The sequence below is a fragment of the Acomys russatus genome, chromosome 6, assembly GCF_903995435.1.
Source record: "Acomys russatus chromosome 6, mAcoRus1.1, whole genome shotgun sequence".
In the NCBI taxonomy this organism is placed as follows: Eukaryota; Metazoa; Chordata; class Mammalia; order Rodentia; family Muridae; genus Acomys; species Acomys russatus.
In genome coordinates, this window is record NC_067142.1 from 24285144 (window position 1) to 24300303 (window position 15160).

General features: G+C 40.2%; 1 pseudogene; it reads left to right on the forward strand.

Moving 5' to 3' along the window:
- Window positions 1–623: 623 nt before the first annotated feature.
- LOC127191280 (uncharacterized) lies at window positions 624–711 on the forward strand (annotated as a pseudogene).
- Window positions 712–15160: the final 14449 nt, after the last annotated feature.

Below are 15160 nucleotides of genomic sequence, written 5' to 3' on the forward strand. Positions count from 1 at the left end.
GAGCATGGCAAGAAACATGGGCCATCAGTTTGAGTTCCTTACCAAAGTCAGCTGGGATCAAATATGAGCTTCAATTCTTGCAGTCGGAGTGATCTTGAATTATCTAAACCCCTTCTTCTACAAAGTTAGAACAACCTGATCCTACTTTTGATAAGTCATTCTGGGAGTTAAAGAAGATAGAAATGTTCATGTCAAGCTGCCTTCATAGCAGTGATGATCAAACCAAAATAATTATGTTGGTGGAGGTGATGCTCTCTCACATCTGCTGCTTATATGAAGTGTACCATCTGCAATATCCTATTTTGCTCCCCAGCAAGGTTCCTGTTATTTGCCCATGAATATGAAATCAAAGTCTCAAACTCACTTATGGGTTGATGAAAGATGCCACAGCTCTGAGGTCCTTCCTAACTCTCGTGGTAAATGTCCTACATTCTGCAGTTAGCAATGACTGTTCTCTTTTAAAATTTGATTTATTCTTGTTACATCTCAATGGTTATCCCAGCCCTTGTATCCTCCCATTCTTCCCTCCCTCCCATTTTCCCCTTACTCCCCTCCCCTATGACTGTGCCTGAGGGGGACTTCCTCCCCCTTTATATGCTCACAGGGTATCAAGTCTCTTCTTGGTGGCAGCACATACACTAAAATTGGAACGATACATAGAAGATTAGCATGGCCCCTGCAATGACTGTTCTTATTACCCATCTCCTTCTTCCCTCATATGGGAACAGGGAACAAGGAACATGTTTTTAAAATGCTAACTCTGTCTTATATCTTTGTATCTAAATGTGTACAACATATATCAAAGTTGTTTGATGAGGTTTGGGGAGAAGAAGCCATGGCTCTCCCATGGCTCTTCAGAAGTGGCTTTATCAACATAACACAAGAAAATGCCCCACTGCAGGTCGTGAGGGTGTATGACGCTGACAATAAAATTAGTGGTTCTCAACCTGTGGGCTGCGACCCACACAGGGGCTGCAAATCAGCTATCTAACACATGAGCCATTTTACGTTGTGATTGATTATAGTAACACAATTACAGTTATGACATAATGATGAAAACAATATGGGTAGAAGTCACCACAACACACGGACCTATATTAAGGGGTCGCAGCATTAGGAAGGCTGAGAACCACCTCCTTCTAGTTATAAGTTATTACTAGAAAGAGGTGATGAAAAGTGTCACGATAAACCATCTCCAGCCTGTGTAATGAGAGTATCAAACCCAGGGAGCCCAGAAGAACAAGATTTGGCTTTCAGTGGTGGTGGTGGTGGTGGTGGTGGTGGTGGTGGTTTTTTGTTTGTTTGTTTTTGTTTGGGTTTTTGTTTTGTTTTGTTTTTAGTTGATTGGTTCAGTTTCTTGGGGTCTGGCACAGGAAGCAGGCAGGTTTGATTTGAGGAGAGTCACTAGGGGAGAGAATAACGCACAAGACAATCAGAAGGACGAATGGCTGTCAGCATATAGCTAAAGATTTACATATGTTCAAAGTAAGTGTGCAGGGATGGAGAGAGGGTTCTATGACTAAAAGCAAAGCCCTTGTCCTCACAGAGCACTGGAGCCTGGTTCCCAGCCTCCACATTGGTGGGCTCACAAGCACTTGTAACTACAGGGGACATAGACATAGGGAATATAGGGGCTATAGCTCCCTCATCCTGCCTCTGTGGGCATCCACGTGCATGTGCTCACACATGTATATAGACCCAGAGACATGAATTTAAGACTAAAGTAAATCTCCTAAATACTGTAAGGGCTGCAGCAATTGCTCAGTCATTAAGAGCACTTCCTGTGCTTTGGGAATCTGAGATTGGTTCCCAGCACCCAGGCGAGGCAGCGCACAGGTATCTGTAACTTCAGTTCTGTGGGATTTGACACCCTCTGCTGGGACTCTCACACATGTGGTATACACTCACACAGACACATAGACACGTACAAAATATTTTTAAATTAATAAAAAATAATTAAGCTCAATGGTTAAAGTTCAATATCAAATCTTTTTCTTGGTTACTATCCACCTATAATTATTTCTTATTGTTTGAGAATTTCATACATGCATATAATGTGTACTGAGCAAATCCTCCATCCACCTCCATTACTTCCTGCCCTCAATGCCTTCCCTACACTTGCATTGCTTGTCTCTCTTAACGTCTTATTCAAAATGCTCACATACGTGTGGCCTACACTTACAATGACACACACATACACATAAATAAAACTTTTATAAAAGTGAATTAAAATGTTTATGCTAAATGTTCAAAGTCATTAAGCACTACTGTAGTTCTGAACTTTTTAAGTTAGGTTCTGCATAGTCAAAGCTGGCTTCAAATTTTTGCGGACAGGGATAACTTTGAATGTCTGATCCTCCAGCCTCCAATTCTTGAGATCTGGTAGTAAAAGTGTAAGGCACTAATGCCAAATATATAAAGTGCTAGAGATCAAAGCCAGGGCAACATGCATGTTAAGGATGATGTCACATAACAAAGCAACATGTGGACTGAGTCTCCATGGTGTCTGTCTAAATCAGATCAGCTGGTAGCATGTCTGTGGGCTAAAGCTGGCAGTACCATTCCCTGGCACTGAACTGTATAATAGGCCTTGAACTGTATAATACCAGAACAAATTAGCTGAGTACTAAACACAAGTGCATACATTTTCTGCTGCTTCAACTTTTATCCCCTGGAGTTAGTGAAGCATAGTACAGAATTGTGAGGCAAAACCACATCCTTTCTCCTTTAAGTTGCATTTTGTCCGAGTATTTCATCACGGACGCAGAGATGAAGATACAGCACGAGGCAAGCACTCTAGCAAAGAGCTACAGCACCTGCCTTTAGGTCACACTTTAAATCCACCAGTGAGCTGCTAAGAAGACATTCAGCAGTGTGAAAATATCCTGGAAGCAGTGGGCCCAGTGGGGTTTTGGCTGGAATTCAGGAGAACGGTAAACTCGGAATCTGTGTGGTGATGTTGGAGGTGGTGGTGCTGGGTAGCCTAGACTGTAGCAGGTATGATGGACAGAAGTTGCTGCAGAACAATGGCACACTTTGAGGAAGAGAGGAAAGACGTGCCCACGGTTTCAGTTGAACAAATAAAGAATTGGTACTTTTTCGTGAAGCAGAGAGGAGACAACAAGGATGTAAAAGTACTCTTTTTTAATATATTGAGTTTGTGCTACCCTGCAGACATTCAGATGACAGTACCAAGTAAGTCATGGCACCTGGGAGACAGGTTCAAAACTCGGAGTGGGAGACTCAAATTCAACATCGAGTAGTTAAACCTGTGAGATTTACTAAGATCGTACATAGATCCAGGAGTCAGAAACCAAAGGGTACAAGATCTCCAAGGTTTGTGTTGGATGCCATCCCATGAACCTTACTGCCCCACCTTAAACACCACAAAACGATTTCTTTGCGGTCAAGGGAGAAGAACTTTTCTTTGGTGCACCATTTGTTAGCCAGCTACACTCCAGTTACCATGGTTGCCACAGCTACTATAGGTCTAACCATGACATTCAGGTTCCCTCTTCATGTGTCTGAAGTTTTAAAGACTTCAAGTCCTTCAAGAAACCTGAGAAGAAGACAGTAGTTTAGGTGCTGAGTGGCCCCAATGCAATCCTTTCCTTTACATTCCCCGAAGAGAAAATGATTTTAGTACAATGAAAAAAAGAAAATACACTGAACAATCCATTGGGCGGAGAGTCACATTTCATCTGTCCATGCCTTCTGCTACAATGTGATTGAGTTTCAACTGTGAGGCATTATGAAACGAGGATATACCATCCCTTACTGAACATCTGTGGCCTCTTCAAATGATTATTGTACAGCTTCCCCAATGGTGGACATTATATAGCTGCCAAATTCTATTATTATTCCTTGATCTCTGTAGGGCATACATTTTCTGATCAATCTACAGATCATCCAGCCTTGTTCATTATTTCTTACAATCTTCCATATTTGTTTGTGTTACTGCCTCCTCTACCTCACCACAGATATGTATTATTAACTACTTGATAAGGAATTGTTAAAACAAAACTTTGTCCCAACCAATGGGAATCAAGCAAAAATGCATGAGGTGTCCTCTTAGAAACAAACTCAAGAGGAAAAAAATTTTCCTCGTCCATAGGGTATTACCAATTTTCCTTTCAATAGCACGCATCACTAATAACAACTTCTCAAGAAAACCAAGGGATTGGGACCGGTCAAGTAGAAAGCTTCCCTGGCATGCCATCCTCTTTCTATCCTCAGCAGTGCTTAAACCAGACATAGTGGTGTACACATTAAAATGGTGAGGATCAGAAGTTCAAAGTCATCTTCAGCTACAAAAAGAGTTCAGGTCTATACTGTGCTAACTAAAATTCTGTTTCAGTTAAGAAGGGAGAAAGCAGATTACTGAAAGGAAGGAATGAAGGAATGAAGGAAGGAGCAAGGGAGGGAAAAAAGGAAGGAAGGAGGGAAGGAAAGAAAAAAAGATAAAGTAAGTTTAAAGGGGTTTAGTACAATGTCATAACAAATGGTGCCAAACTCAGAGGTTTCTATAACAAAGTTTTTATATTGTGAAATTCTCATTTTTAAAATTATTTTTGCCAAGACTCCTAGAATCTTATATCATTTTTATGCTTGTAGCCAACATCTCAATTAAATAAAATCTACTTATTTTTTTAAGTTACCCAAGACCTCAATAGACCACAATAGTTTTAAAGGTAAGAAAATAAATTCTGATGGTCATATAGCACACCCGAAGATAACCTGCACGTTGGAGATGTTAGCAAGGATGCAAGGATACCTAAAAGGCTCAGCAGGAAATGTAGGAACCCATTTTTCCTTTCTAATCCTCATATTCTCATTTGAAAAATGAGGGTGAACAAAGTAGGATATCTGTCAGCAAGTTCCAATTCCTGAGTTAGATACCTGGAAAACATATGTTGGAAGCAGATAACCTACATCTCTGTGTGTCCTCTAACCTCCACACGTGTACCACGCGTGTGTGTGATCCTCACCCCAAATAAGGAAAAGTAATGTATAAAAATAGATACTGGGACATCTCCAAGAAACATTTAAACTTTGTAACTGTAGCATCACAGACATCAGATACACTTTAGACTTCTCTTTGTCCTCTGTTGTGTAGTACTGAGGGATACCCTGGGAACTGATGCCGCAAAAAAATAAAAAATCCCACATGAGCCTGGGAAGATGATTCATTGGCTAAGTGCACATGCTACACAAGCGTGAGGATCTCAGTTCAAATCTCCAGTGCCCATGTAAAGGGATGAGCAAAACGAATGCAGCAGGGATCACATATAGGAGGGTCGCTGGAGTGGCTGCTGTTGACATGGCTCCAGTCACCAAGGGGGCCTCTCTCAAGGAACAAGGCAGAGAATGGCAGATTAGGACACCCAGTGTTCTCCTCGGGCCTCCACAGGTTCATCTGAGTACCCACGTTTACACACACATGCTTATATCACACACATACCACACACACACACACACACACACACACACACACACACACTACAACATATAGTTTATGTAGTCTGGAGCTAGAAGCAAAGAAGTTTGCATTTCTTTTATTCCAATATTTTTATCCTTGTGTATAAGTACATGTAGGTCTTTTGCTTGATCCCTGCCTGTGTGTGTGTGTGTGTGTGTGTGTGTGTGTGTTCTTATATGTAGGTTTGGAGGCAGTGACTCTTGTGTAGGCACTACTCTACACACCAGGCTAGCTGGCCTATGAGCGTCTGGGGAATTCTCTTATCTCTGATCCCCACCTCACCAAAAAGTCCTGGGAGTATAAAACTGTGCTACTGTGTCCAGTGTTCTTGGAATCCAAGCTCAGACCCTCATGCTTATGCAAGAAGCATTTACCTACTGAGCCATCAAACTCCCTGGGCCAATGGTGACACCTGAAATCCCCTTATATTCACTATGCTTGCACCTGATGTGACCAGCAGTGGTCACTCATGTCTGCAGCTATTACTGAATGACAAACCAGGAAAGAACATCCCAGAAGATAACTATCTATATTCTTCTTACAAATATTAAAGAGAAAAATTTTAGTATAATTAAATGATTAGAATTAGATTTTAAAAAGATTAATGTGTTAAAAGAAAGCCACTTAACTAAAGCCTTAGAGGCCAGCCGTTAGGAAAGTGCACTGGGAAAAGCAAATGGTACCCTTCTAATCTAGCTAATGGAGAAATCTTTGTTCCCATTAAAAGTTACCTACAGTGAAACCTGTCTGGATAAAAACATCTCACACATGGTTCTTCCTGGAAGACAGACCAGGAATCTTCACTGTGAGCTGGAAGGCATAAATTTCAGGAACATCTCCAGGCTCACAGAGATAGGCCTGGAATCTGCCGAATCAGGTCTTGGCCTTTTCACTATTTGTCTTTAAACTTAACTTCACAGGTATAGTTGACTTCTGCAAGATAAGATGAACTCTGGCCTCATATGCATTCCGAGCCTCATTTCTTACCTTTCCCATTCATTCTACTCTGCAATTCAGCTCATCTCAACTATTAGCTCCTCTAATGACGACTGAGTTTCCCTCTCTCTCCTCTTTTGCTCACTTTCTCTGTCTGTAATATTTCCCCCATATTTACCTGTCTAACTCCTGTTTAGAATATCTGGGCTTTGCAATCTCAAGATTTCACAAGACAAGAACTGTTATTTATCCACTTAGCACTTGTCAGGGATACTGTAAAGTGCTCATTTGGACCCTCAACTGTGTTCAAGATCAACAGGTACCTCTCTACTCACACAGATTTCCCTTCTCCAAACACTTGATTCCCTAAGCCGCTGAAAGGGAAGACTAACACAAGCCTCCATCTCTCAGCATGACATGTGCACTGGCCTACTGCAGGCAGAAGCTCTTGGTTTTGTCTTTTATTCTATTATTAGATCTTCTAGAGGCTATGCATACACACACATATGTAAATATTCATACATGTATACATATACATATGTAATCTTGTCAAGCTGCCCTGCTTTGATCAGAAATGTCTGCAGTGAGTGCAAATTTCTCTGCCCTGATTCTATCATTATCTCAGAAAAGTTCTTTAAGTAAAGAGCTCATCTATTAAAGACAGTAAGTACTTTCATGCTATTTGCTTTCCATTAAAATAAAGTAGAATCCATTTTTCTTAGGGCAAAATTCTTGAAACCAGAGTTGTGAGAAGCGGTGTTTTTCCATCTAGCCACAATGATTCATTTTAAAAATTAAGGTTTTCTAATGAAAAAGCGTGACCAAAGTGCTAGAGCCAATAGTCCCCTGGCAATGCCCAATTCATTAAACTCAGCAGCAAGTGTGTCTGTCATGCTCAGCCCAGGCTTCAAAGCTGCCAGCAGCGATCTGTCTTTATCTGATATGATGCTTTCCTCTTCGCTAAAAGAGAAAGATGGTCAAGATTCAGGGTGTATTGTTGATGTACTAGAGACTGTCGCCCTTGAGGATAATAGCATCCCTGTTATTACAAGCTGTGAGACTTACAATAATTTCTTCATAGTCTACACATTTGGAAGTAAGATATTTAATTCTGCTTAGGCCAAGAAGGAGTTGGTATGGTTTAAAAGGCAAGCATTAAACTCTATTACTTGGGAAGACAAAGTGGTTTATAGTATTCTTGCCTTTTTTTCATTCAAGAACAGTTAAGTGAGCATGTATTAAGTAAGCATCTGCCATTGGTTGAGAGGGGTACTGTGATTAACAATATAAAATATAGACACTGCCAAAGAGGATAGCAAGGGCTGGCTAGGAGCCGTACATTGGTAGAGTTACAGCTAAAAGGATCAACCATTCTTCAGGAGGTGTAGAGGACAATGTTCTGACCATGTAAATGTCTGACTAAGGTAGTGTGAGTGCTCTCCCTGAGAAAATTCCCCAGGAGACTGAAGGTAATAATGAGCTATTAGCTGTTGATGACTGTTGGAATAGGAAGTGTCTCTTTTCTTTGAGGGTGTGGCCACCAGTGGCCGCCATGAGGATGACCTCAAAGCCATGAGCATCGAGAAAACACTGATCAATAAATAGGATATGTATGAGGTTTGAAGGGAGATGTGCCGTGGAATTCTGTGGGCAGGAGCATTGCAGAAGTGGTTAAGATCGTCCATACGCATGTGTAGGAAACCATCAAAGTATAAATTTAAAATATTATTACAATATATGTATATCTGTACTTTTTATTAATTTATTCTTGTTACATCTCAATGGTTATCCCATCCCTTGTGTCCTCCCATTCTTCCCTCCCCCCCCCCATTTTCCCCTTACTCCCCTCCCCTATGACTGTTCCTGAGGAGGACCTCCTCCCCCTGTATATGCTCATAGGGTATCAAGTCTCTTCTTGGCAACCTGCTGTCCTTCCTCTGAGTGCCACCAGGTCTCCCCCTCCAGGGGACGTGGTCAAACATGGGGTTACTAAGAGAAGCACATCAGGGTAGCATCATGGGGCAAAGGAAAGGGTGGAGATGTGGCTCAGTAAGTACATGCACTGGCTGCTCTTACAGAGGACCCAGGTTCAATTCCCAGCATCTACATGGAGGTTCAGGACCATCCACAACTCCAGTTCAGGAGATCCTCTGCCTTCACCTGGCCTTTGTGGACACCAAGCATGCATGTGATATACATACAAATGCAGGCAAAATACTCACACATAAAATAAAATAAATAAATGGGGCAAAGTAAACAGGACGTACAGAGGAAGACAGGCAGTTTGAAGACCATATCCATGCCACGATGTAACTTCTTTTCAAGAGAACCACACACCAAATCTAAGAAGCGACCTATGCACTTAATAATATCTTGCTAACAGCACTGGGAGGATCAGTTCCAATTTTTTTATTTGATTAATTTCTTCTTTAGACAGCATTTGAATACACATCTATCCTACCTCCTACCTTTGTGGTACAAGTCTAGGATGAAATCATGCAGCCGTTACTATCGAATTTGAGGATACGTTTTGGCTCCCCCAGAGACTTCAAAATGAGTTTTACCATTATTACAGTTAATAATAATTGCAAATAAAATTCCCAGCATTTATGCCATAAAATTGATTCTCACTCTACACCTCTTTGTGAAAACATCAAATGCCTTTAAAATTGCTATTAGAACAAATTATAACACAAAGCACTTACATAGCATTTTTGTTTAGGGAGATAACTTAAGTTTATTGCCTTTGTGTTCACAGGAAGTAAAACCTCAACAGGGTTAATTAGCTTCCCTAAGCCACGTGATTCATTGTGGTAGAGAAGAATGAAAATTCAGCTTAAAGATGTCATCCAAAGAAAAAAGTATACAAACTTTTAGCAGGGAGTACAGATAGCTTTTCACAGATTATTTTTGTTGCCAGTGGGAAATATAAAACAAATAAACAAGAACATCAAATTGCTAGGATGAAGTTACAAGAAATTATGTTGTTCAAAAGGTAAATATCCAGCTGGAGAGATGGCTTAGTAGTAAAGAATCTTTGCCAGAGGACCAGAGGTCAATTTCTAGCACTCATGATCGGTAGCTCACATCTGCCTGTGAATCCAGGACCAGGGATCTGATATCATCTTCTGCCCTCCATACACAACTACAGACACACAAACAGTACAGAGAGAGAGAGAGAGAGAGAGAGAAAGAGAGAGAGAGAGAGAGAGAGAGAGAATCATTTTTTTAACAAAAAGAAAAATGGCATTTAGTGCATGGTCTATCAACCAGCTGAAATTTATTTAGCTGTGCTAATGAGATCACACTCTGTGTCTGCCCCTGGGATCCCAGCCTTGTCAATGATAATAAACGTTACTTTTGTGATGTACTGTTGTCAACTATTGTCTGCCCACCAGGCTTATAACTAAGGCCAAAGAGCTTTCGTGAAGAAGAGGACCACCATGGCCATTAAACATCCCATCAATAGTGCTTTGACAAAATTCACATGAAGCCAGCAAGAAGGGAAACATTTATATTTTTAGGAAAATGGATAGAACTGGATATTGTCATGGTAAGCAAAATAATCCAGACTCAGTATGACAAGCGTCAAATATTTTCTCTCATATATGAATATAGATGAGATTTATGACATTAGTTGTATTTTACATATATGACATTATGTACAGATTATATATATGCATAAGTCATTTTGTAGATTTTCCTATGACATCAAAGTAGAAGGAGAACTAAGTGGTGGGAAGAAACACTCTAAAGGGGAATGAAGAATATGAGAAATTAGTGGGGGAACAAATCTTAACATTATATATTTTCTCCATGGGTAGTATTAAAACCTAAATCAAGGTGTTTATATGTGCATATGTATATTTGTTCATATTTGTGGGTGTGCATGTCTGTCTGTCTCTGTCTTTTTCTGTCTCTCTGTCTCTCTGTTTCTGTGTCTCTGTCCCTGTCTCTGTCTCTCTCTGTCTCTGTCTCTCTCTCATCTCCTCTTTCTACTCCTTCTACTCTTCTGTGTGTGGTGTGGGTGTGTGTGTGTGTGTGTGTGTGTGTGTGTGTGTGTTGTATTTAAAACAATAGATGGTCCATTCTTGAGGAGTACAAGGACTGAGAGGAAAGAAAAGAAGAGCATGAGAAATTAACAGAGGGATGAAAATGAACAAAGCACATTGAGACAATGTGTAGACATATCATAACGAAATTCTTATTTCATAAGCTAACTAAAACAAACTATTTTTTTTAAGAAAAGGAAGCTGCACTTATACACGTCGACCTACATTGCCAGGTAGCCCATAGTTTGCAAAGTGGATTTCTAGAGAGCCCCAACATAAAAATCAATCTGTGAAGCCAAACAAAATATCAATGAAGTTCTTTGAGAAATTTTACACAGATTTAAAACATGGTAATAAGAACTCAAGCTCAAGTCTTAAAGGTTATACAATAGAAAATAACCTGTCCTAAACTGAATCATACATGAGTTTCTTAGTAACCAACAACTATATATTCAAAGAATGCTGTGTAGAAAGTCTGGTGTCAAAGCATCCCTGGGGAGGACAAGAACTTGGCTCCCAGAAAGCTCATGCTACTAATGCTGTGATGAAAACATGCTGAATCTGCCATGCTTCTATGACACCCTAAGATTGGGAGTTCTTCACGAAGAGCCTAGCCCAAGTGTGTATTACTGTGACGTTCTTTTGCTCAGTATTTTTGAAACTTCACTGTGTCTCAAAGCACCTGAAAGACTTAACACTTGTTCAATAACTGTGGCTAGAGTCTAGTTGGTTTTTAAAGTTCTTATCTTTTTTTTTTTTTTTTATGGTTTTATGTGGGTAAGTGTTTGGCTGCATGCATGCATGCAAGCTCACCACTTGTGTTCAGTTGCTATTGGAGGTAAAGGGACTTACTGGTTTCTCTCTGGAATCCTGGCAGATTGCGATTGTAAGTAAGCTGCCATGAGGTGTGCTGGAGAACCAAACCCAGGTCTTCCGTAAGAGCAATTAAAGCACCGTAATCCCTCAGCCATCTCTCAAACCACTGAGTGGTTTGTTTCTGAGTCCCCAGGTGTGTTAATGCTGCTTGTCAGAACTGCACTATACGGTCCTTGCCGCTTACATAAGGCACCAACAGGTCCCGTCTCAAGACTTTTTTAAATGATCACATTATACAGAGTATGAATCAGTGGCTTAAGGTAAATGTTTCACATACCTAAAACAATACACTGTCGCCACTAACTGACCAAAACAAGATTTTCAAGACAATTATTAGGACATATACATTTTCCAAACAAAGGATGAATTATTGTTTTAAAAAATATTTAAATGTACTTCAACAATACCATGCAGAAGAATACTTCTTCAGCTGGGTGTGGTGGTGCACACCTTTAATCCCAGCACTCAAGAGGCAGAGTCGGGTGGATCTCTGTGAGTTAGAGACCAGCCTGTTCTACAAAGTGAGTTCAGGACCGCCAAGGCTACACAAAGAATCCCTATCTTGAAAAAAAAAATACTTCTTCATTGTAAATGTCAGAAGATATCATTTTTATAAAGAAAAGCTATGATAAAAAGATATAAAAGCAGCCAAATATAAATATCCGTGTTTAGTGAAGAAAATAAGTAAAGCTTTTGATGATTTCTTTTTACAAAACAGTTGAATTTGTAGCCCCCAAAATAAACTTGTCTTATAACCATCTAAGTTTTAAACACTAAATAATAAATTCAAATTGCAAACGGCTATAAATTTGTCGCTAGTGGGATTTCTAGCCCTTTTGTGCTCTAACATACTCTTTCCACATTAAGCTTAAGAGGGGGTCCTGTATTAGGACGGCCAAACAAGGCAGACTGCTTCCTGGAGAGGGAAAGTGACACACACAAACAGTGGTCTCTGTCTCTTGTCTCTGGTTTTGCCTAGAACTTCTCTTGTTGTCTTGTCTCGAACAGAACACCTATTAGCAAGGTGGCTTATCCCGAGAGAAACCGTGTAATTTGTCAGACAGATCTGAAGAGCACCACCATGTCTTTATTCACTGTAGAGTCACCACTGGAAGCTCTGCCTTCAGTGTGTGTTTGCATAAATGGTGAAAAAACACAACAAAACATAGAACCATTGTATGTGTAACCTTTGCCCATAAGATTCAAATGAATTTTTTAAACTTATGGTAACGTTATATGTGTTTTTTCATATAATCATAGATACACAAAATGGTCCTCCTTACATACCACTGGAGGTCTGAATTCTTATGGATATCTTTAGCATATGTAATTTTGGAACATTATTAAGGTCCAAATTGTAATGCTAGCTCATGGAGCATGGCAAGTTTGATGGGGGTACACCGCCTTAGATGTAGAGGTGGAATGAGCCAAGGAGATTGCTGGTGGGACAATTACATACCAGCCTGACTGTGACGGTCTGTCCCATTGGCACATTAGAAAATCCTTGGCTTTAGGGGCCAGAGAGGTTGCTCCATGGTTAAGAATTGTTCTCCAAAGCCAACAACAGAAGCTTGAGTCATGGAACCCACATCAAAGTAGAAGGGAAAACATGAGTCGGCTCATCAAAGGTGTTCACTCACCTCCAAGTGTGTGCACACACATTGCTCCACTGTCTTTATATATATACAATAATGATAATGATAATGATACATAATAATTTTTAAATACCTATTTTCTAAATACAAACATTTCTGGACCAGCATATGCTCATGACTCCAAATACTGAAGAAAACACAATGTGATAAGATTTTTCATTATCTTCTCCCCATGGATATTTCCAATTGAATTTACTTTTTATTGACACATAATAGCAGTACAAATGTGTTTTTTTTTCTAATTTTCCTTATGGACACATGATTCTTTGACAATTGGATTGGCACAAGAAGGTCAGCTCCTCCACTAAAGTGTTTCATCCTGTTTCTTTGCCCTAGGACTTGGAGAGACTGTGAACTGTAGAAGTAGAAACAGCAGTCACACACCTTTAATGCCGCCATACTATGGGAGGCAGAGGCAGCGGATCGCTCCTGTGAGTTCAGGTCAGCCAGGTCTACAAAGTAGTCCAGGGACAGTCCTCGCTACACAGAGAAACCCGGGGGGTGGACGCAAAAAACCAAAAAGAAAAGAAGAAGAAGAAGAAGAAGAAAGAGAAGTAAGAAGAAGAAGAAGAAGAGAAGAAGAAAAGCAGTGGCAAAAAAGTATGTTAGTGTGGGCCTCATCATAACTATTCGATATGCGTAAACCCAACTAAAATGATAAACACTTTCAGCTTAAGGTACACTCTGAAGCCAATGAGACTCAAAGGAGTCTTTCTGAAATGTATCATACCATGGCCATCCCAGCAGGGACATTTTTATATTTTAGTCCATCTGTCTGACTTGAGTTAGTATCTACGTTTTGTCCATGCCTCCCATTTAATCTATGCTAATGGGTGTGCACACCACACACATGTAACCATGTTCATGTAGAGGTCAGAGGACAACTTCAGTAACTTGTTCTTTCCTTCCACTATGTGGATCCTAGGGATAGAAACACTTTTCATCTATTGAGCCATCTTACCGACCAAAACAGAATTTACAGACTCTTGTCTATAATTGGGACTTTGGAACCTAGGTATGAGTTTGGTGAAAATAAGCAAGGCAGCTCTGAAAAGGGGGGGGGGAGATACAGAGAGGGCTGGCTATGAACATGTCCTAGATAGAAAGTATTAATTTGTGCTTTTGTTAGAGTGTTCCTAATAAACTTTAGTATGTATAATTTATCACTTAGGAATCACTAATTATATCACTCAAAGCTATTAACCTCTGGAAGCCACCAAGAGTGCTCAGCAAGGCACATTCTTCACACTCTTGAAAATCTGAGTTTAATTCCTCAGAACTCAGGGGAACATGGAAGGAGAGAACTGACTTTACAAAGTTGCCCTCTGATCTAGTACCAGTTGGATTGACAAATGCATGATTCCTCGCTTCTCATCTCTCTCTCGCAGCTCACTCTCCCGCATCCTCGTCCTCTCTCCGCTCCTCACTCTCGCTCTCCTCTCATCTCTCCTCTCTCGCGGTTTTGCATTGGATTGTTTCAACCTATGTTGTAGTTAATACATTTCCATTGCCCATTCTTTTTAACATTGGTTGTAGCAGAGACAAGGGGTAGGCATTATTTCCTGTGCTGACAAGTGGGCGGAATTCCCCAGAGCTTTATTGCACTGTGGCTATTTGAGAAAAGCCCCTGAAGCCTCTAGAATATCTTTCTGAAGTAGAGCAAAATGCAACTGTTTGAGTATTTTCATAGTCCTAAACTGGGTTATGATTATCTTCAGGCCAATACACTCCCACAACAAGCTCTGACTTAAAATTGTCAGACAAGCTTAACGAGGGAGAAATTAACCCTAAATAATTACAAATGACACCAAGATTACAAAAGTTCAAAGGATGTTTTAAACTCCAGTGCTCCACAGCTTTCCAAAAACCCTCCCAATCTTAGTTCTTTTTCCCCTTAGGTTGTTATTGCATTTTGCTCCTAGGCTAATGCATTACCTAAATATAGACAGCCATTTTTAGTATAAATTCCAAAAGCCATAAATGTTTCATAATTGAGGACATAATTCGAAGTAAGAGAGCTTTTTCCACTCATCCTTTTTTACGGTTGCAAATTGGAAAATACTCAAGTAATTACTCCCTTAATAGTTCAATGCTGGCAACTCTACTTTATGAACCTCACAAGCATCTTTGCCCACCCCCAGAGCAATATAGGGGATTATAGA